The sequence below is a fragment of the Pan troglodytes genome, chromosome 2, assembly GCF_028858775.2.
Source record: "Pan troglodytes isolate AG18354 chromosome 2, NHGRI_mPanTro3-v2.0_pri, whole genome shotgun sequence".
Taxonomy (NCBI): Eukaryota; Metazoa; Chordata; class Mammalia; order Primates; family Hominidae; genus Pan; species Pan troglodytes.
This window is the reverse complement of record NC_086015.1, coordinates 170,282,526-170,305,313: the sequence shown is the minus strand read 5'-3', so window position 1 is coordinate 170,305,313 and position 22,788 is coordinate 170,282,526. Positions and strand designations below refer to the sequence as shown.

Here is a 22,788-nt window from a genome sequence, read left to right as displayed (position 1 = left end):
GAAGGCATCCCTTTCCTTTGCTTTGGCAAGAATGCTTTTTTCTTTCACTTTGGTTGCTTCTGGAAATATTATTTTTTCAGGCGCCCAAAGGCTGTACATAGCTAAAGAATTAAGAAAAAACACTTATATTAAAGAATTAGTAACCAAACCACAGCATTCAACTAAATTTTTCTATTTAAAATACTGACAGAAAGATAACTATAATTTTCCAAGCTACATGTAGTGGGACATTTTCTCTGACCAATTCAGATGCATCTGGTCCATTATTAACATCTTTTATAACCCTATAGACATTTCAGAGAGTCAGCAAGTGGAAGGAAAATATTTCTTCCTTCAAAAGACATTGTCCTTATATTATTATGCTTGCAACACAATTGCCAAGTAGTGCTGTTTCTGGTACTTAGTCCAACTTAGACTGTGGATATTTTCTTCCTTTTTATTTGTTTGTTTATCTTCTCAAGTCACTATTGCCTCAGAAGAAAGGAAAATCAATTTTGAGATTCTCGCCAGTGCTGCATATTCCCAGGCATTACAATAAACATTCTTCCTATACTGTGCTTGTTTTCTTGTTACCTGTCAATGCTCTGCTTCATTGCTTCTGTATCTTATTCTCAACATTGTGCTCTTAGGCAAATTTTTCTTTCTTTTTTTTTTTTTTTCAGACGGAGTCTCGCTCCGTCGCCCAAGCTGGAGGCAGTGGCGCAATCTCGGCTCACTGCAACCTCTGCCTCCCGGGTTCACGCCATTCTCCTGCCTCAGCCTCCCGAGTAGCTGGGACTACAGGCGCCTGCCACCACGCCCGGCTAATTTTTTGTGTTTTTAGTAGAGACGAGGTTTCACCTTGTTAGCCAGGATGGTCTCGATCTCCTGACCTCGTGATCCGCCCGCCTTGGCCTCCCAAAGTGCTGGGATTACAGGCGTGAGCCACCGCACCCAGCGCAAATTTTTCTTATTATCTTTCTGGGGAAGTCAATCTATTTGTATCTTCTGTCATAAAAAACAAGTGGACAGATTTTTTCCTCTTTACATTTTTACATAAAATTTTGTTTGTAAAACTGTGTCTTTGATTTCTCAACGGAACTCATAAGCGATCACATGTGTTTTCCTGTAAGCAGACAATGAAGTTTGTAATTACTTCAGGAAATTAGGTGGAATATTTAAAAATGCAGAGGAAGGTTTCCTTTTTTTTTTTCAAGTATAATTTCCCTTAAGTCTTGGTGAAACCGTCTTGACTAGTGCTTGTCAAACTTGAATGTACCTTAAAATCTCCTGTGGATCTTGTATCAAGGTCTATTCTGAATCTGCAAGTCTTGGAAGGGTCTGGACCTGAAATCCCAGCACTCAGGTTATGCCTAAGGTACTAATCTGCACACTACTCATTGAGTGGGAAGATCCTCGAATATTTCCACTTTGCAGATGAAGAAGCTGAAACATAGAGTGCTGAACGGACATATCAAATGTCTTTTTCCGGTTATTATTCTATCCATCTAGAACTTAAGTGTCCCAAAACAAAAGGGGCCATGTATTTTTCTGTGCAGTTTACATAAAGAGATGGATGATGCCAATTTTCCTCTTCTTGAAACCAGTTCCAGTTTCACTTCTCTCTATAAGTGAATTAAGATTCTTTTCTCATCATGAAAATTCCCATGGTTATTTATCAATAAAATTAACATAGAAGACAATTGAAGCATAATATTTTAAAAGCTCAAACTATCATTTTCCTTTAATCTGAGAGGCAGAGGTTTGGGGAAATTAAGCAAATTAATCTTAGAGTAATGACAAATTATTTCATAGCAAACGCAGGAACATTTTAACACCGGGAGATCTTCATTATGTTTTAATATAAGCTTTTTTTTTAATATGAGCTTTCCAATAGTAAAGTAAGTGCAATAAAACAGATGGGTTTAGACATTGATGGTGCAGCAATTAATTTTCTTTCATGATTCATTTTGCTGGCAGGGAAAAAGCAGTAATATAAAGGCATGAATGTTTTACTCAGTGACTTCAAGAAAACCCTGCCATTTTGAAAAAAATATCTGAAATTAGGAGAATCTACAGCTGATTCTTTCTCCCATTTCTAATGTTTTCTACTATAGTTGGGCCCTTTTTATTCAATATATATCCCTTTCAGAACATTAAGGGTGGTCAATGGAAACTGGCTGTGCTGCACAGGATATTTTAGGACTCTGAACCCAGGGACTTTGATAGTTGGCATTTGTCCATTCACCAGTAACTATCTGGAAATGAAGATTAATAAGAGATTGACATTTCAAAGGTAAATGATTTATTTGTTATAGTTAATAAGAAGTTATGCACCTGGGTCGTGTGGTATCATGAGTAAAGATGGAAGGAAGAAAGGATTTTGGCGAGTGGGAACAGAGACATACAGCCTTAAAGCAATGCTAAAGAAGGGCTTTCCAGGGAGGAACAGGGAAGGAAAGCAAAGAAAAGTTTCAAAATAAGACCAAGTCAGCCTCAGACAGAAACATGTTGAGTCACACATATTTGGCAATTACAAATGAATGGCTTTCCAAAGGAGGAAGGAAGAAGCTTAACTTGAGCTTCAGAGATATCAGAATATGCTTCCAAATTGTAGCAAAACTTGGGTATGTGGGTGTATTTTGCTGTGAAGAAAATCTATAATTTTCAATAGATTCTTAAATGGACTTATGACTACAACAAAATAAGGCCCAGTGACTTACAATAAGATTCAGTAACTTAAGGGGTGGGGCGGGGGGATGATGAAAAAATTCTCCTTGGTCCCGCATGTATTTTGATTCAAGATTACTCTTCTGTGCAAAGAAATGCAGAAATCAACATGTCTTGCTCTTTTATAGAGATGGAATTTACTTTATGTCTAATACCTTGGGCTTTTTTATATTTAACTTAAAGCAGATGAGTTCTTAAGAAACTTTGTATAAAAGTTTTTTTCTGTGAGAATTGTGCAAGTGTGAATTTTAGAAATATGGAGAGGATTAAATTAATGTACCCATAAATTTGCTGAAGTCAAGAGGCGGAGCTTTTATTTATATAGTATTGATAAAGAAAAATTAAAACAGGAAGGAAAATAGAGTTTGGAGTAGATATAGACTTTTCTGCCTAATTATAATTAATTAGCTTAGTTTGTTTGAACCATAACAGCAAAATATATAGCTTTTTCTCATTTTTGATAGCTCTTCTTCCACTGAATCTATTCTGGTATTTTGTATTTAATTTTGGCCTAGCTCAACCCAATGCAGTCCATTTATTAATTAATTTATTCAATGAAAATTTCTTCAGTGCCAACTACAAACGTAGCATTGTTTTAAATTCTAGTGGGTTGAGAGAGTAATATTCCAGTAAATAAAATTCATTGCTTCTACCCTGAAGCAGCTTACAGTTTCTGAAGAAATATATTAAGTAACAATATGTGGCAGAAAGGGTATGATTGTCATATTGGTTTTACAGAAAGCAAATATAATGGGATTTCATGCAGTGTTGGAACTCTGCAAAAAGTTTCCATCAATTAGTAGGAATGATGCTAATGTTTGGAGAATGAATAGCATTTTATCACTGTAAAATATGTTCTTCATTTCTCTGTTGTTTATTGATTGTGTTCCCTTCATATATTACTACTTTCAAATTTCTATTTCTGAATCTGCAAAAAAGAAATCAAGCTCATTCCTCTTTTTGAGGTTCTTAGTGATGATTAGGGAGGTGATTGCATAATAGATCCTTAATGGAAATGGTACTGAGAAGGCGACCGTTTTCACCAGAATGAACTAGAATTAACCACACTAGGCTTTTGTATTTTAATTTCTTCATCTACAAAGTGAAGGTGTGATTTATAATTAAATACACACACATGCACACACATTTATGTCTAGTTTAGCTTTGTAATAAAATGCGTATTACTAAAACATCAATTTAGCCATGCTCCATGGTTTCATTTGTCTTCTTGTTTATTCATAAGTGACTAAGCCAGACATATCTGCTCTCACTGATCTTAGCTTTTAAATAGAAAAGACATGAGAAAAGGTCTTTCTGCTGTGGTGGAAGAAAAATAGAATACTATGTTATAGAATTAAGTGTGGGAATTGAGTTGGGAAATTGGCATAATTGCTTTTCAAAAAGACAAAATCTTTTTTGTATACTAGTAAAACTATGTAAATCTAAAATATATTTAATCTTGTAAAGATAACGTACAGAATGGGAAGACAAGTTTTGCAAACTATGCATCTGACAAAGGTCTAATATCCAGCATTTACAAGGAACTCAAACAAATTTAAAAGAAAAAAAACAATAAAATGTGGGAAAATGGCATGAAAAAGACACTTTTCTAAAGAAGATATACATGCGGCCAACAATCATATGAAAAAAAGCTCAACATCAGGGATCACTAGAGCAATAAATGCAAATGAAAATCAAAACGAGATACCATCACACAATGGTCAGAATGGGTGTTATTAAAAAGTCAAAAAATAATAGATGCTGGCAAGGTTGTGGATAGAAAGGAACACTTTCACACTATTGGTATAAGTGTAAATTAGTTCAACCGTTGTGGAAGACAATGTGGTGATTCCACAAAGACCTAAAGACAGAAATATCATTTGACCCAGCAATTGCATTACTGGGTATATATACCCAAAGGAATATAAATTATTCTATTATTAAGATACATGCATGCATTATTCATTGCAGCACTATTCACAAGAGCAAAGACATAAAATCAACCTACATGCTTATCAATGATAGACTGAATAAAGAATTTGTGGTACATATATACCATGGAATACTCTGTAGCCATTGCAAAGAACGAGGTCATGTCCTTTGCAGGAACTTGAATAGAGCTGGAGGCCATTATTCTTAGCAAACTAACACAGAAACAGAAAACCAAATATCACATGTTCTCACTTATAAATGGGAGCTAAATGATAATAACACATGGATACATAGAGGGGAACAACACACACTGAGGCCTATCAGAGGTTGGAGGGTGGGAGGATGGAGAGGATCAGGAAAAATAACTAATGGATACTAGGCTTAATATCTGGGTGGTGAAACATGTACAACAAGCCCCCATGATACGAGTTTACCTATGTAACAAAGCTGCACATGGACCCCTGAACTTAAAAACATAAAGTAAAACAAAATCTATTTACTCTTTTGAAAAGATAATTATGTTGATTATTTTTAAGTTTGAGATGATTTTGTAATCCAAGCTTTCTGTAGGCTCAGAATACAGTTGTCATGCGGCACGTTTGCTTAATAATTCAACAACGTTGTTGTTGTTTCATTGCAGTGGACCTCACAGTGAATATCACAAATTACATTAGGCATAATAGAGCAGATATCTTCAAAGCAATTTAGGAGGAGACTATTTCCCCTTTTTCACTATATCAAAAGATTTTCTGTTGTTGAACTTGACAGAAACAGACAAGGCTCTGCTTTTCAGGCAAATACTGAAATCTTTGTGGCATTTACATTTGCACAGAAAAATAAAGACAAAATGTCTGCTGGATTACCCAACATTTGATGGACAGTAGTATATCTAAAGGATTAAGAAGTAAGTGCCATTTGTGTTTTAAAAAATTGACCATGCTTTAGGTACTGAATTTGTGCACGACTATTTTGGCTTAACAAAATTTATGAGAAGCAGTGATCCCAGTAACTTGAGTTTTTCTATTTCTTGAAAGCAACAGAGCAATTAATGGTTATACATGATTACTTTATCTCTGGTCATCTCATAAGGCATTAAATACTAGTCAGGTTAGAGTCATTAATCAGAAATATGAGTATATCTTGGAAAAATCGAACTAGCTATCATTCCTAGTATTTTACAGCACATTAACAAATTTAGTGTTTGTATTAAATGCTTTTTTTCAATATGACAGAATAAAATACTGTAATTACTAATAGCTTCCAGGAAGTACATGAAAAAGTATTGGATACAATGGTATGGTATTAGTTTAAAAGATTATCTGCCTGTATTGGATTGATGTGGGTGATATCTCCCTGTTCTCATAGATACCAATGCATGGGATTTAAAGTATTTACAAAGACAACAGTGAAAAGATGCATTTAGGATATTTTTGGTCAGATATAACAATAGATCATATATTTCAAATATGAATCTCTATTGAATGGTCAAATATGGCCATGGAAACAAGTCTAATTTGATAATTTCTGTGAGGCAGTTTTTTTGTTTTAGAGGGGAGGAGAATTAAATATCTTTATCTGAACATGTCTTCAGGACAAATAGGGGTTTTCATTGCTCTATGAATTCTCTCTAGATTAGGACATCACGCCAAATTCTGCCATATAGCAGAGTGCCTCTGATTTGTCATTTAAGTCCTCTGGGATTCAGGCTTTTTCTCTACATTAAAATGAGAAGCCTAAAACAGCATGATCTCCAAGGTCCTGTGCTGTCCAAAATGCTATAAAGTCTATGGATATCAACTGAAAATGTTTGCTAAATATGTGTGTGTGTGTGTTTGGCAGAATAGTGATTTTTAGAAATGTTACCAGGGAAAAATTCTTAGACAATATTTTAAAAATGCATGTAAATTCCACAAAAATTAAAAATTAAAATGCATATGTCTCCTATATAATTTCACTGAAAGAAGCACAAAAATAAACATTAAGAGAAATTGTAGTCTTTTAATAAAAGAAAGAGGTTTCCTAAATAGAAAGCATTTTCCATGGACCTTCACATAATTATGATGTCTATTTTAAGTTATTCCTAAAATAATTGTTTGTATGATTTTGACTTATTAAAAAGTTCAATTTTAAATTTTGGTGATATATAGTGCTGTGGCTGTTTAAAGTGAAAGTGTTCCTAACAAATCATCTGCATCTGCAATAGTTCTAACAGAAATTGATGTCCTAATTTTTCCAATAGGCAACTGAATATCAGAGCAGTTAAAGGGCTGTCCATGGTCACTTAATAAATTGAGTTGAGGAAATGTGGAATTTTGGCTGCCTGATGTGATATTCTTTCTGTTACTCAGACTGTCTGTTAGAATGAATAATTTATTCCCATTGATGGGCAAGAGTAGCTGGTATAGAAGTCAAGAATAGAGACTGAAGGGTCCAATAACATTCTCAATTCAAATATTTAAGGTACATATATTGGATAGGAACACAATATTTTGAATGAGTAGTAGCTCTGATTGAGGAAGGAAGCTACTCATAACTGGTTGAAGAAGAATGCAACTACAAATAGGAAATTATTTTCGGCAACTGAATATATAGTCTGAGAACATATGGTCATATAAAGAAGCAGGCAATAGCCCAGATAAACAAATCAACCCTAGAGAATATAGATGCAGATTTACATAGATATAACTAAGAAAGTCTTTTAAAAATTGATGCATAATTGACATACATTACAGTGTTCATGTTTAAATTACACAATTTAATGTTTTGACATATGTATACATCCATGAAACCATCACCACAACAGAGAGTAAACATATTGATCACCACTAAAGTTTTCATTATGCTCCTTATAATCCCTTCTTCCTCCTCCCTTCCCAACTAGGCAATTGCTTATCTGTTTTCTATTGTTATAAATGTTTACATCTTCTAGAATATCATATAAATGGCATACTAGAGTATGCATTCATCTTGTTTGTATTTTTTTTCCACTTAGCAACTCTATCTTGTAGTATGTGTTAGTAGTTCGTTACCTTTTATCATTGAGTTATATATTCCATGATGTGAATATACTTGAGTTTGTTTATCCTTTTACCTGTTTTGGGCATTTTTTTTTTGCAGTTTGAATTTTTACAAGTAAAGCTGCTATGAACATTTGTGTGTACGTTTTTGTGTAGTTTGCATAGACATATAGTTTCTTTCTCTTGGGTAAATAAATGCCAAAAAGAAAAAAAAGAGAATGGCTGGCTCATGAAGTAGGTATAGGTTTAACTTTTTGAGAAGAAGCCAAACTCTTTTCCAAAGCAGGTGTGGTGAGTAACATTCTCATGAGCCGTGTATGAGAATTTCATTTTCTCCACATATTTGCCAGTGTTTTTAATATTAGTCATTGTAATAGGTTTGTAGTGACATTTCATTATAATTTGAATTTGCAGTTCCCAAATTATTAATGATTTTGAGCATTTTTTCATATGCTTATTTGCCAATAGTATATCTTCTTTACTGAGGTGTTCATTTACATTTTTTATTCTTTAAAAAAAGGTTGTCATTTCTTAAGATTGAGTTTTTAAAGTTATTCATATATATTTAAAAAGTTGTTTTGAAATTATTGTTTCTCTCTCTATGGATTGTCATTTCCATCTCTTAAAAGTATCTTTTGAAGAGCAAAAGTTTTTAATTTTGTTAAAATAAAATTTATCAATTATTTCCTTTTATATTTCATGCTTGTGATAGCTAACCCAAGTTTATCATGATTTTCTCTTTCTTTTTTTAAGAATTTTATGGTTTTATTTTAATATTTTCATATTTAGAGATTTGGTCAATTTTGTTAATTTTTACATGGTGTAATGTATGAATTAAATTGAAATTTTTGCATGTGCATATTAAATTCATGATTTATTGAAAAAATCTCTTCTTTCTCCACTGAATTGACTTTCATTTTTTTTCAGAAATCAGTATATATATTATATATATATATTTAATGAAATGATTATCACAATCAAGTTAGTTAACACATCCATTACCTCACATGGTTACCGTGTGTGTGTGAGAATACTTAAAATCTACTCTCAGCAAATTTCAGGCATGCACTATGGTAGTATTAACTATAGTCACCATGCTATATAGTAGATCTCCAGACTTATCCCATCTAACTGAAACTTTGTACCTTTTGACCAATATCTTTCCAGCCCGTGGCAACCACCGTTATACTCTCTGCTTCTAGGAAAGTTTGACTTTGGCTTTTTTTTTTTTTTTTTTTTTTTTTTGAGACAGAGTCTCGCTCTGTCACCCAGGCTGGAGTGCAGTGGCGCGATCTTGGCTCACTGCAAGCTCCGCCTCCCAGGTTCATGCCATTCTCCTGCCTCAGCCTCCCAAGCAGCTGCGACTACAGGCGCCCGCCACCACGCCCAGCTAATTTTTTGTATTTTTAGTAGAGACGGGGTTTCACCATGTCAGCCAGTATGGTCTTGATCTCCTGACCTCGTGATCCGCCCGCCCCGGCCTCCCAAAGTGCTGAGATTACAGGCGTGAGCCACCGCACCGGCCGACTTTTGCTTTTTAAGATTTCAAATATAAGTTATATTATACAGTACTTGTCCTTTTGTGTCTGGCTTATTTCACCTAACGTAGGTCGTTCAGGTTCATCCATGTTGTTGCAACTGGCAAGACTTCCTTCTTTTTATGTCAGAATAATATTTAATTGTGTGTATATGTATGTATGTGTGTGTGCATATGTATGTGTGTGTATAGTATTTTCCTTAGCTATTCATCTGTCAATAGACATTTAGGTTGTTTCTATATCTTGGCTGTTGTTAATAATGTTGCAGTGAATGTGGGTGCAGATATCTCTTCAAGGCATTGATTTTATTTTATTAGGCTATATACCCGTAAGTTGGATTTTTGGAGCTTATGGTAGTTCTATCTTTAATTTTTTGAGGTATCTCCATACTGTTTTTCATAATGGCAATATCTGGAACTTCTTGATTCCTGTATCCTTTTGATAAGTCCTGAAATCAAGTAATGATTATTCTTCAACTTCTCTTCTTTTTCCAAATTTATTTTGACTATTCTAGGTACTTTAAATTTTTATGTGAATTTTAGAATCAGCTTGTCAATTTCTATAAAAAGTCTGTTATAATTTTGATTGGCACTATATTGAACCTATAGTCAGTTTGAGAAGAATTGACTTTAATATTGAGTATATTTGTTATTAATATTAATATTAATATAAACCCCATGAAGAGGTATATTTCTCCATTTACTTAGGTCTTTTAAAATTTCTCTCAGCAACATTTTGTAGTTTTCAGTATACAGATCTTTAACATGTTTTTTCATATTTATCCCTAAGTATTTCAAATTATGGTGCTATTTTAAATATTTTTTTCTTTTTTGATCCTCAGTTTCCAATTGATGTTTGTATATAGAAATGCACCTAATCTGTGTATATTCATCTTGTATCTACAACCAAGAAACTCAATGAACTTTGGTAAGTTGCTAAACCCACTTGTTAGTTTGAGTAGCTTTTTTGTTATAGTTTTTATCAGTTTTCTGCATACATGATCTTATTGTCTGTGAATAAGGATATTTTCAATTCTTTCTTTACTATGTAAGTAAGGCTTTTTTATCCCCCTATGCCACTGGCCAGACTGTCCAGTATAATGTTGATTATAATAACTTAAAATAAAAGTTGAAGAAGAAAAATATAGAAGCGGTAATAGCAGGCATATTTTACTTGTCTCTGATCCTAGGGGGAAAGTTTTTAATCTTTCACCCTTGAGCATGATGGAAGCAGTAGGTTTATCATGTATGACCTTTATTAGACTGAGGATGTTTTTGTTCCATTCTTAGTTTTCTGAGGGTTTTTTAACAGGAATGAATGTTAAATTTTTATCAAATGCTTTTCTTTTCTGAGGGAGGTTTAAAGTTTATAGAATGCATCTTTAACTTACCACAGTCTACTTTCAAGGATATTATATCATTTCACATCTAGTATAAGAACTGTACTTTGTTTCCTAGGGACTTTCTAATGAAAGTACCATAAACTGTCTTAACACATAGAAATTTCTTCTGTTGCATTTCTAGGGGCTAGGATTCTAAAATCAAGTTGTCAGTAGGGCTATGCTTCCTCTGAGACTCTGGGTTAAATCCTTCCTTGCTTCCTTCTAGCTTCTGGTGATGGCCCTAGATGCTTGCTGTTTTCCTGTTCTGTAGCTGCATCCTTCCATTCTCTGTTGTCACATTCTTCCAATACGTCTGTCCTTGTATCTCTTTTCTGCTTATAAAGTCATCAATCATATAGCATTAAGGCTATACTCTATTTTAATATGATCTCATCTTATCTTAAATAATTAAAACTTCAATAATCCAATTTTTAAATAAGGTCATAATCTGAGGTTCCAGAAATGACATGGAACTTTTAAAGAATCTATTCTATCCAGTACAAGAACTTTGCAATAGTATACTTCCGTTTCTCCCCTATAGACCTTGTGGTATTGTTCTCATACATTTACTTTTATGTGTTATAATCCAATCCCATTATACCGTTATTTTACTTGGATAATTTTATTAAACATAATATTTTAAATTGATATCTAAGTGATATATTAGCTTCCTAGGACTGCCGTAATAAGCTACCACAAACTATTGCTTAGAACAACCAGAACTGGCCTGGCATGGTGGCTCATGCCTGTAATCCCAGCACTTTGGGAGGCTGAGATGAGTAGTTGACCTGAAGTCAGGAGTTCGAGACCAGCCTGGCCAATATGGTAAGACCCCATCTCTACTAAAAATACAAAAAATTAGCTGGGCGTGGTGACGGGCTCCCATAATCCCAGCTACTCAGGAGGCTGAGGCAAGAGAACCCTTGAACCCAGGAGATGGAGGTTGCAGTGAGCTGAGATCATACCATTGTATTCCAGCCTGGGCAACAAGAGTGAAACTTCATCTCAAAAAACAAACAAACAAAAACAAAAACAAAACAACAGAATTTATGCTGTCACAATTTTGGATGTCAGAAGTTTATAATGAATTGTGAACAGGTTTGTTTCCTCCGTAGGTTCTGAGGGAGAATCTGTTTCCTGACTCCCTCCTAGCTTCTCTTGGCTGCTGAACGTCCCTTGGCATTTGTTGGCTTATTGCACCATAACTCTTGTCTCTGCCTCCATCTTCATATGGCCTTCTACCTTGGGCATATGAGTGTCTCAAATCTTTCTTTCCTTTACCGTATGAAAACACCAGTCTTTGGATGCAGGGCACATTCTCAGTTGAGAATGCTCTCATCATGAAACCCTTAACTTAGTTACATCTGCAAAGGCCTTATTTCCAAATAATGTCATGTTCACAAATATCAAGAGTTGGGACTTGGATATATCTTTTGGGGAGTCATTACCAACTCACTACAATTCATGTACCATAAATGCCACACTTTTAAAGTGTACAATTCAATGGATTTTAGTATAGTCACAAAATGATATAACCGTAAACATTATCTATTCAGAATATTTTCTTCACTTCCTTAAAAAATTCCTTTGTCAATTTTGCCCTCTTTTCTGAAAGTTATCTTTACTGTTATATAACTCTAGCTTGAAATTTTTTTCTTTTGGTATTTTAAAGATATTGTTCCAGTATCTTTTTGCTTACATTGTTTATAAGAAATAATATGCTATCATCCTTATCTTTGTTTTGGTGAATATGCATGTGTTTTAAAATAATTTTTGAAATTGTAAATTGATAAATTAAGTTGTGTATATATATACACACACAAAGTAATGCTTTGATTTATAAATACAGTGTTGAATAATGAAATCAAACTAATTAACCTATTCATCACTCAAATACTTGTGACATTTTTGTGGTGAGAAAATTTGAAATTTTATCAATTTTGAAATGAAATGTATGATATAGTATTTTTTGCTATATTCACCATGTTGTACAATATACCTCAAAGAAAAAATAAACCCTTATGCCTCCTGTCTAATGATCCCTTTTCACTGTCATCTCCCCATTTCCTCCCACCCCTAGCCTGTGTTAACCACAATTCTATTCTGCTTCTTTGAGTTCAAGTATTTTAAATTTTGCCTATTTATCTGTTCTCCCATGCAGTATTTGTGTTTCTGTACCTGGCTTATTTCACTTGGCATAATGTTCTCCAATTTCATCTATGTTTTTGCCAGTGAAAAATTTCTTTAAAGCTGAATAGCATTCTGTTGTGTATACATATCACATTGTCTTTATCCATTCATCTGTTGATATATACTTAGGTTGATTCCACATCTTGGCTATTGTGAACAGTATACTATAATCAACATAGGAGTGCTGACATCTCTTTGACATTACTGATTTCAAATCTTTTGGCTAAATATTCAGCAGCGAGATTGCTAAATTACATGTCTTATTTTTATGACTACTTTTTTAGATATTCTCTTTATCATTGGTTTTGAACAATTTGAGTCTGGTAATGCCTTGCAGTTTTCTTCATATTTCTTGTGCTAGGGGATCATTGAGCTTCTTGCATCGGTGAGTTTATAGGTTTTGTCAAAGCTGGAAAAATGTAGGTCTTTATTTCTTTTCATATTTTGTTTCTCTATTCTTGCCCTTTTTGGGTACTCCAATTACACATATTTTATGAGTCTTGAAGTTGTCTCCCACAGGCGATTGATGCTCTTTATTTTTGCCATTCATTTTGGATAGTTTCCATTGCTATGTCTTCAAGTTCCTTAATACCTTCTTATCCCATGTCTAATATATCTTGATCCCATCCCATCCACTATATTTTTCATCTCAGATATTGTCATTCTCATCTATTTAAGTACAATTTGAGTCTTTTCTATGTATTTTATATCTCCACTGAACTGTTGAAACATGTCTTTATAGTAGTAGTTGTTTTCATTAGTATCCTTGTGTGCTAATTCTCACATGTGGATCAGTTCTGAATGGTTTCAATTGATTACATTCAGTTCTCCCCATTATGGGTTGCATTACTACTTCTTGGCATGCCTGATAATCTTTAATTGGATGCCAAACTTTTTAAATTTTACCTTGTTGGTTCCTGGGTATTGTATTATTATATTCCTAAATCTTTTTTTGAGATTTGTTCTTGAATTATCTTAAGTTACTTATAAACAGTTTGATTATTTTGAATCTTAATTTTAATACTTATTAGGCAGGACCAAAATTGCATTAACTTTAGGGATAACTGTTCCCACTACTGAGGCAAGACTCTTGAACACTGTGGCAATATCCCATGAATCATGAGAATTTCCATTCTGACTGGTGGAAACAGGTACTATTCCCAGGGGCTTCTTGACCACCTTGTTAACCCCAATTTTCTTCTTCTTCTTCTTCTTTTTTTTTTTTTTTTTTGAGACAGAGTCTCATTTTGTTGCCCAGGCTGGAGTTCAGTGGCAGACAGGATCTCCACTCACCACAGCCTCTTCCTCCCAGGTTCAAGCAATTCTCCTGCCTCGGCCTCCTGAGGAGCTGGGATTACATGTGTGCACCACCATTCCGGGCTATTTTTTTTTTGTACTTTTAGTAGAGTCAGGGTTTTGCCATGTTGGCCAAGCTGGTCTAGAACTCCTGACCTAAAGTGATCTGCCCACCTAGGCCTCCCAATGTGCTAGGATTACAGGTGTGAGCCACCATGCCTGACCAAACCCCAATCTTCACAGGTGGTTCTCTTTCTGGCCTTAGTTTCTTTGCATACTCTGTTGAATACTATACTCTGTTCCATACTCTGTTGAATACTATAGTGTAATCCTTTACAGATATCTGTAGTTCTGTTTTGGTGTTGCTCTCTCCTCTCTGGTACTCTGGATATCAGTTATAGCCATGTTGGTTTCCCCACACATTCAACTCTTCAACTCAGGGCATCTGCTGCATTCTCCCTTTTTGGAAGCTCCGTTCAGTTAGTAAATTGTGCCATTTGTAGGGCTCACCTTATTTGCTCTCTTTCAGGGATCATAGTACTTCATCGCCTGATGTGTGGTGCCTTGAAAATTCTTGTTTCACTTATTTTGTCTGTTTTCATGCATTTCAAGTGGAAGGGTAAATACTGTCCCTGTTGCCATATTTTGACCAGAGACAGAAAAGTCAAAGGCTCTATTTTTTTAAATGAATTTTATTGTTTACATACAAAGCGAAATAAAAAAACATAAAATGTTAAGTGTACAGTTCAATGAGTTATAATATAATCACATATATGTAACCACTAATCAAGTAAAAATAAAGAACATTACTGTTACCTAACAACTTTCCTTCCCTCTCCTCCTTAAACAAAATAAAGCAAAAGAAAAAATATCCTGAGTTATAATACTGTAATTTCATATAACTTTATATAAATGAAATCTTTAGGTATGCATTTTATATCTAGCTTTTTTGTTCAGCATTATGGCTATTATATTTATCCATGTGGTTGCACATAGCAGTTCATATATTTTCATTGTTGTATTTTACTGTATGAATATGGCATAATTTGTTTTTCAGTTGGAGAACACTTGGATTGTTACACACATGAACACACACAAACACACACACAATTTTGGATATGTAGTTTCGAATGGAATTTTTGGTCCCTGGGTTTGTGTATGTTAAGTTTTAGTCAATGTTACCAAACAATTTTATTTTTTTTTCAGATTTTGTCTTTTTAAATTAACTTTTCCCTTTGACATTTTTTTTTATTATACTTTCAGTTATAGGGTACATGTGCACAACGTGCAGGTTTGTTACATATGTATACATGTGCCATGTGGGTGTGCTGCAGCCATTAACATGTCATTTACATTAGGTATATCTCCTAATGCTATCCCTCCTCCCTCCCCCCTCCCCTCTCCCCACAACCCATGATGGGCCCCAGTGTGTGATGTTCCCCTTCCTGTGTCCAAGTGTTCTCATTGTTCAATTCCCACCTATGAGTGAGAACATGCGGTGTTTGGTTTTTTCTACTTGTGATAGTTTGCTGAGAATGATGGTTTCCAGCTTCATCCATGTCCCTACAGAGGACATGACCTCATCATTTTTTATGGCTGCATAGCATTCCATGATATATATGTGCCACATTTTCTTAATCCAGTCTATCATTGATGGACATTTGGGTTGGTTCCAAGTCTTTGCTATTGTGAATAGTGCCTCAATAAACATGCATGTGCATTGTCTTTATAGCAGCATGATTTATAATCCTTTGGGTGTATACCCAGTAATGGGATGGCTGAGTCAAATGGTATTTCTAGTTCTAGATCCTTGAGGAATTGCCACACTGACTTCCACAATGGTTGAACTAGTTTACAGTCCCATCAACAGTGTAAAAGTGTTCCTATTTCTCCACATCCTCTCCAGCACCTGTTGTTTCCTGACTTTTTAAAGATCACCATTCTAACTGGTGTGAGATGGTATCTCATTGTGGTTTTGATTTGCATTTCTCTGATGGCCAGTGATGATGAGCATTTTTTCCTGTGTCTGTTGGCTGCATAAATGTCTTCTTTTGAAAAGTGTCTGTTCATATCCTTTGCCCATATATCCTTTGTTCATATAATTTGATGGGGTTGTTTGTTTTTTTCTTGTAAATTTGTTTAAGTTCACTGTAGATTCTGGATATTAGCCCTTTGTCAAATGAGTAGATTGCAAAAATTTTTTCCCATTCTGTAGGTTGCCTGTTCACTCTGATGATAGTTTCTTTTGCTGTGCAGAAGCTCTTTAGTTTAATTAGATGCCATTTGTCAATTTTGGCTTTTGTTGCCATTGCTTTTGGTGTTTTAGACATGAAGTCCTTGTCCATGCCTATGTCCTGAATGGTATTGCCTAGGTTTTCTTCTAGGGTTTTTATGGTTTTAGGTGTAACATTTAAGTCTTTAATCCTTCTTGAATTAATTTTTGTATAAGGTGTAAGGAAGGGACCCAGTTTCAGTTTTCTACATATGGCTGGCCAGTTTTTCCAGCACCGTTTATTAAATAGGGAATCGTTTCCCCATTTCTTGTTTTTGTCAGGTTTGTCAAAGATCAGATGGTTGTAGATGTGTGGTATTATTTCTGAGGGCTCTGTTCTGTTCCATTGGTCTGTTTCTCTGTTTTGGTACCAGTACCATGCTGTTTTGATTGCTGTAGCCTTGTAGTATAGTTTGAAGTCAGGTAGCGTGATGCTTCCAGCTTTGTTCTTTTGGCTTAGGATTGACTTGGCAATGCGGGTTCTTTTTTGGTTCCATATGAACTTTAAAGTAGTTTCTTTTTCCAATTCTGTGGACAAAGTCATTGGTAGATTGATGGGGATGATACTGAATCTATAAATTACCTTGGGCAGTATGGCCATTTTCACGATATTGATTCTTCCTACCCATGAGCATGGAATATTCTTCCATTTCTTTTTATCCTCTTTTATTTCATTGAGCAGTGGTTTGTAGTTCTCTTTGAAGAGGTCCTTCACGTCCCTTGTAAGCTGGATTCCTAGGTATTTTATTTTCTTTGAAGCAATTGTGAATGGGAGTTCACTCATGATTTGGCTCTCTGTTTGTCTGTTATTGATGTATAAGAATGCTTGTGATTTTTGCACATTGATTTTGTATCCTGAGACTTTGCTGAAGTTGCTTATCAGCTTAAGGAGATTTTGGGCTGAGATGATGGGGTTTTCTAAATATACAATCATGTCATCTGCAAACAGGGACAATTTGACTTCCTCTTTTCCTAATTGAATACCCTTTATTTCTTTCTCCCGTCTGGTTGCCCTGGCCAGAATTTCCAACACTATGTTGAATAGGAGTGGTGAGAGAGGGCATCCCTGTCTTGTACCAGTTTTCAAAGGTAATGCTTCCAGTTTTTGCCCATTCAGTATGATATTCGCTGTGGGTTTGTCATAAATAGCTCTTATTATTTTTGGAAACATCCCATCAATACCTAATTTATTGAGAGTATGAAGGACTGTTGAATTTTGTCAAAGGCCTGTTCTGCATCTATTGAGACAATCATGTGGTTGTTTTCTTTGGTTCTGTTTATATGCTGGATTACGTTTATTGATTTTCATATGTTGAACCAGCCTTGCATCCCAGGGATGAAGCCCACTTGATCATGGTGGATAAGCTTTTTGATGTGTTGCTGGATTCGGTTTGCCAGTATTTTATTGAGGATTTTTGCATCAATGTTCATCAGGGATATTGGTCTAAAATTCTCTTTTTTGTGTGTGTGTCTCTGCCAGGCTTTGGTATCAAGATGATGCTGGCCTCATAAAATGAGTCAGGAAGGATTCCCTCTTTTTCTATTGATTGGAATAGTTTCAGAAGGAATGGTACCAGCTCCTCCTTGTACCTCTGGTAGAATTCGGCTGTGAATCTGTCTGGTCCTGGATTTTTTTTTCGTTGGTAGGCTATCAATTATTGCCTCAGTTTCAGAGCCTGTTATTGGTCTATTCAGGGATTCAACTTCTTCCTGGTTTAATCTTGGGAGGGTGCATGTGTCCAGGAATTTATACAGTTCTTCTAGATTTTCTAGTTTATTTGCATAGAGTTGTTTATAGTATTCTCTGATGGTAGTTTGTATTTCTGTGGGATCGGTGGTGATATCCCCTTTATCATTTTTTATTGTGTCTATTTGATTCTTCTGTCTTTTCTTCTTTATTAGTCTTGCTACCGGTCTATCAATTTTGTTGATCTTTTCAAAAAACCAGCTCCTGGATTCATTGATTTTTTTGAAGGGTTTTTTGTGTCTCTATCTCCTTCAGTTCTGCTCTGATCTTAGTTATTTCTTGCTTTCTGCTAGCTTTTGAATGTGTTTGCTCTTGCTTCTCTAGTTCTTTTAATTGTGATGTTAGGGTGTCAATTTTAGGTCTTTCCTGCTTTCTCTTGTGGGCATTTAGTGCTATAAATTTCCCTCTACACACTGCTTTAAATGTGTCCCAGAGATTCTGGTATGTTGTATCTTTGTTCTTATTGGTTTCAAAGAACATCTTTATTTCTGCCTTCATTTCGTTATGTACCCAGTAGTCATTCAGGAGCAGGTTATTCAGTTTCCATGTAGTTGAGTGGTTTGGAGTGAGTTTCTTAACCTGAATTCTAGTTTGATTGCACTGTGGTCTGAGAGACAGTTTGTTATAATTTCTGTTCTTTTATATTTGCTGAGGAGAGCTTTACTTCCAACTATGTGGTCAATTTTGGAATAAGTGCAATATGGTGCTGAGAAGAATGTATAATCTGTTGATTTAGGGTGGAGAGTTCTGTAGATGTCCATTAGGTCCACTTGGTGCAGAGCTGAATTCAATTCCTGGATATCTTTGTTAACTTTCTGTCTCATTGATCTGTCTAATGTTGACAGTGGGGTGTTAAAGTCTCCCATTATTATTGTGTGGGAGTCTAAGTCTCTTTGTAGGTCTCTAAAGACTTGCTTTATGAATCTGGGTGATCCTGTATTGGGTGCATATATATTTAGGATAGTTAGCTCTTCTTGTTCGATTGATCTCTTTACCATTATGTAATGGCCTTCTTTGTCTCTTTTGATCTTTGTTGGTTTAAAGTCTGTTTTATCGGAGTCTAGGATTGCAACCCCTGCCTTTTTTTGTTTTCCATTTGCTTGGTAGATCTTCTTCCATCCCTTTATTTTGAGCCTATGTGTGTCTCTGCACATGAGATGGGCCTCCTGAATACGGCACACTGATGGGTCTTGACTCTTTATCCTATTTGCCAGTCTGTGTCTTTTAATTGGAGCATTTAGCCCATTTATATTTAATGTTAATACTGTTATGTGTGAATTTGATTCTGTCATTATGATGTTAGCTGGTTATTTTGCTCATTAGATGATGCAGTTTCTTCCTAGCATCGATGGCCTTTACAATTTGGCATGTTTTTGCAGTGGATGGTATCGGTTGTTCCTTTCCATGTTTAGTGCTTCCTTTAGGAGCTCTTCTAGGGCAGGCCTGGTGGTGACAAAATCTCTCAGCATTTGCTTGCCTGTAAAGGATTTTATTTCTCCTTCACCTATGAAACTTAGATTGGCTGGATATGAAATTCTGGGTTGAAAATTCTTTTCTTTAAGAATGTCGAATATTGGCCCCCACTTTCTTCTGGCTTGTAGAGTCCTGCCGAGAGATCTGCTGCTGGTCTGATGGGCTTCCCTTCGTGGGTAACCCGACCTTTCTCTCTGGCTGCCCTTAACATTTTTTTCTTCATTTCAACTTTGGTGAATCTGACAATTATGTATCTTGGAGTTGCTCTTCTCGAGGAGTATCTTTGTGGCATTCTCTGTATTTCCTGAATTTGAATGTTGGCCTGCCTTGCTAGTTTGGGGAAGTTCTCCTGGATAATATCTTGCAGAGTGTTTTGCAACTTGGTTGCATTCTCCCCATCACTTTCAGGTACACCAATCAGAGTAGATTTGGCCTTTTCACATAGTCCCATATTTCTTGCGTTGGTCATTTCTTTTTACTCTTTTGACTCTAAACTTCTCTTCTCGCTTCATTTCATTCATCTGATCTTCAAGCACCGATACCCTTTCTTCCAGTTGATTGAATTGGCTACTGAAGCTTGTGCATTTGTCACGTAGTTCTCGTGCCATGGTTTTCAGCTCCATCAGGTCATTTAAGGACTTCTCTGCACTGATTATTCTAGTTAGCCACTCATCTAATCTTTATTCAAGATTTTTAGCTTCTTTGCAATGGGTTTGAACTTCTTCCTTTAGCTTGGAGAAGTTTGATCATCTGAAGCCTTCTTCTCTCAACCCGTCAGTCATTCTCCATCGAGCTTGTTCCGTTGCTGGCGAGGAGCTGCTTTCCTTTGGAGGGGGAGAGATCCTCTGATTGTTAGAATTTTCAGCTTCTCTGCTCTGTTTTTCCCCATCTTTGTGGTTTTATCTACCTTTGATCTTTGATAATGGTGACATACAGATGGGGTTTTGGAGTGGATGTCCTTTGTGTTTGTTAGTTTTCTTTCTAATAGTCAGGACCCTCAGCTGTAGGTCTGTTGGAGTTTGCTGGCGGTCCATTCCAGACTGTGTTTGCCTGGGTATCAGCAGAGGAGGCTGCAGAACAGCGAATATTGCTGAATAGCGAATGTTGCTGCCTGATCGTTCCTCTGGAAGTTTCATCTCAGAGGGGTACCCGGCCATATGAGGTGTCAGTCTGCCCCTACTGGGGGGTGCCTCCCAGTTAGGCTACTCGGGGGTCAGGGACCCACTTGAGGAGGCAGTCTGTCTGTTCTCAGATCCCAAACTCCATGCTGGGAGAAGCACTACTCTCTTCAAGGCTGTCAGACAGGGACATTTAAGTCTGCAGAAGTTTCTGCTGCCTTTTGTTCAGCTATGCCCTGCCCCCAGAGGTGGAGTCTACAGAGGCAGGCAGGCCTCCTTGAGCTGCAGTGGGCTCCACCCAGTTCGAGCTTCCCAGCTGCTTTGTTTACCTACTCAAGCCTCAGCAATGGTGGGCGCCCCTTCCTTGAGCCTGGCTGCCACCTTGCAGTTTGATCTCAGACTGCTGTGCTAACAATGAGCGAGGCTCCGTGGGTGTGGGACCCTCCGAGCCAGGCACAGGTTATAATCTCCTAGTGTGCAGTTTGCTAAGACCATTGGAAAAGCACAGTATTAGGGTGGGAGTGACCCGATTTCCAGGTGCCGTCTGTCACAGCTTCCCTTGGCTAGGAAAGGGAATTCCCTGACCCCTTGCACTTCCCGGGTAAGGCAATGCCTTGCCCTGCTTTGGCTCACACTCAGTGGGCTGCACCCACTGTCCTGCACCCACTGTCTGACAAGCCCCAGTGAGATGAACCCGGTACTTCAGTTGGAAATGCAGAAATCACTTGTCTTCTGTGTCGCTCGCACTAGGAGCTGTAGACTGGAGCTGTTCCTATTTGGCCATCTTGGAACCACCCCCTACCAAACAATTTTATATAGTGGTTTTAATAATTCAGTTTTCTTTTCCTCCTCTCACAAGCAATATATGACAGGGATCGCAACACCAACCTTTGAATATCATTGTCTGCTTTAAATTTTAGACATTTTGATGTAGATGTAGTCTGGTGTATATGTAGTTGTGATTTTAATTTGCATATTCATGATGAATAGTGATGTCAATCACATTTTCATGTACTGAGTGGTCATTTGAATATCTTCTTTTGTGAAATGCCTGTTCAAGTCTCTTGTCCATTTTATTTTATTACCTGTCTTTTCTTATTGACTTATAGAAGGTTTTTTCCAATATATATGCTAGATACAAGCCCTTTGTTGATTTCATGTGTTGCAAATATTTTCTTCCACTTTGTGGCTCGCATTTTCTCTAATAGTGTATTTACATGAAAAGTTCTGATTTAATGTAGTATAATTTCAATTTTGTCCATTATGGTGATAATAAAGAAAGTGAATCATGCCTGCTCCCAGTTTGTGAAAGAGAATCTTGCCTGCTCCCAATTCATTTTGTGAAAATATTCTTAAATGCTAACTTAAGGAAGATTTAATGTTTCATCTATTATATTTAGAATGGCAAGCTACCTGGAATTAATTTTTATGTATGTTCAAAAGCAGAAGCCAATTTTATTTGTTATTACATGTGTATATACATTTGGCCCAATGCCGTCTTTTGAAAAGGTCATTCTTTGCTACTGCCTAGTCAATCAAGTGTTGTCTTTATCATCGACCAAGTATCAAGTGTGAGTCTGTTTCTGAACCCTTTTATTCTGTTCCATTCTTCTATTTATCTATCTTTGCAACAATACCTTATATATTACTTCAGCTTTATAATTAATCTTGATGTCTAGTAAAGTCCCCTGTTTCTTCTTAATGTTTATGGCTTACAGCCAAGTCATTATTTTCCACGAAAGCATCTCATAGATCATATAGCACTTGTTACAGATAAACCATACATTTATACACATATTAAAAATTATTTAATTGCTTCTTCTTAAAATAATTTTCTAAACTTTAGAAGGTAAATCTTTATTTCCTTTCTCATCAAGAATATATCAATAAGATAGTTGAGAATTAAAGATTGAAGAATCATCTATTTTTGTCTCATGTTGCTCATGGCATATAAGTAATTAATCTTATCAACCATTTTTAGCTTTAGCAATTGCTATTAGCATAATTTCTTATTAGAATATTCATAAGAAATATCTATTTATTCAAGTACTTTTTTGTGGGTTTAAAAATCCATTATTTTACAACTAAATAGGCTCTAAATTTTTAATCTTTGCA

The 22,788-nt window shown here is 35.8% G+C and overlaps 1 protein-coding gene across 4 annotated transcripts in view; it reads left to right on the top strand.

Annotated features, from left to right (window-relative positions):
- The window catches only part of ZBBX (zinc finger B-box domain containing), a 283,593-nt gene that overhangs the window by 229,798 nt on the left and 31,007 nt on the right, over nucleotides 1-22,788 (top strand). For 2 of the 4 annotated variants that reach the window (XR_010155869.1, XR_008547314.2), the window contains one exon: nucleotides 10,038-10,123. The exons of the other annotated variants lie outside the window; for them this stretch is intronic. The gene's annotated coding sequence lies outside the window, so the exon portion shown is untranslated. The remainder of the gene's footprint in view (nucleotides 1-10,037; nucleotides 10,124-22,788) is intronic. 4 annotated transcript variants of the gene reach the window in all.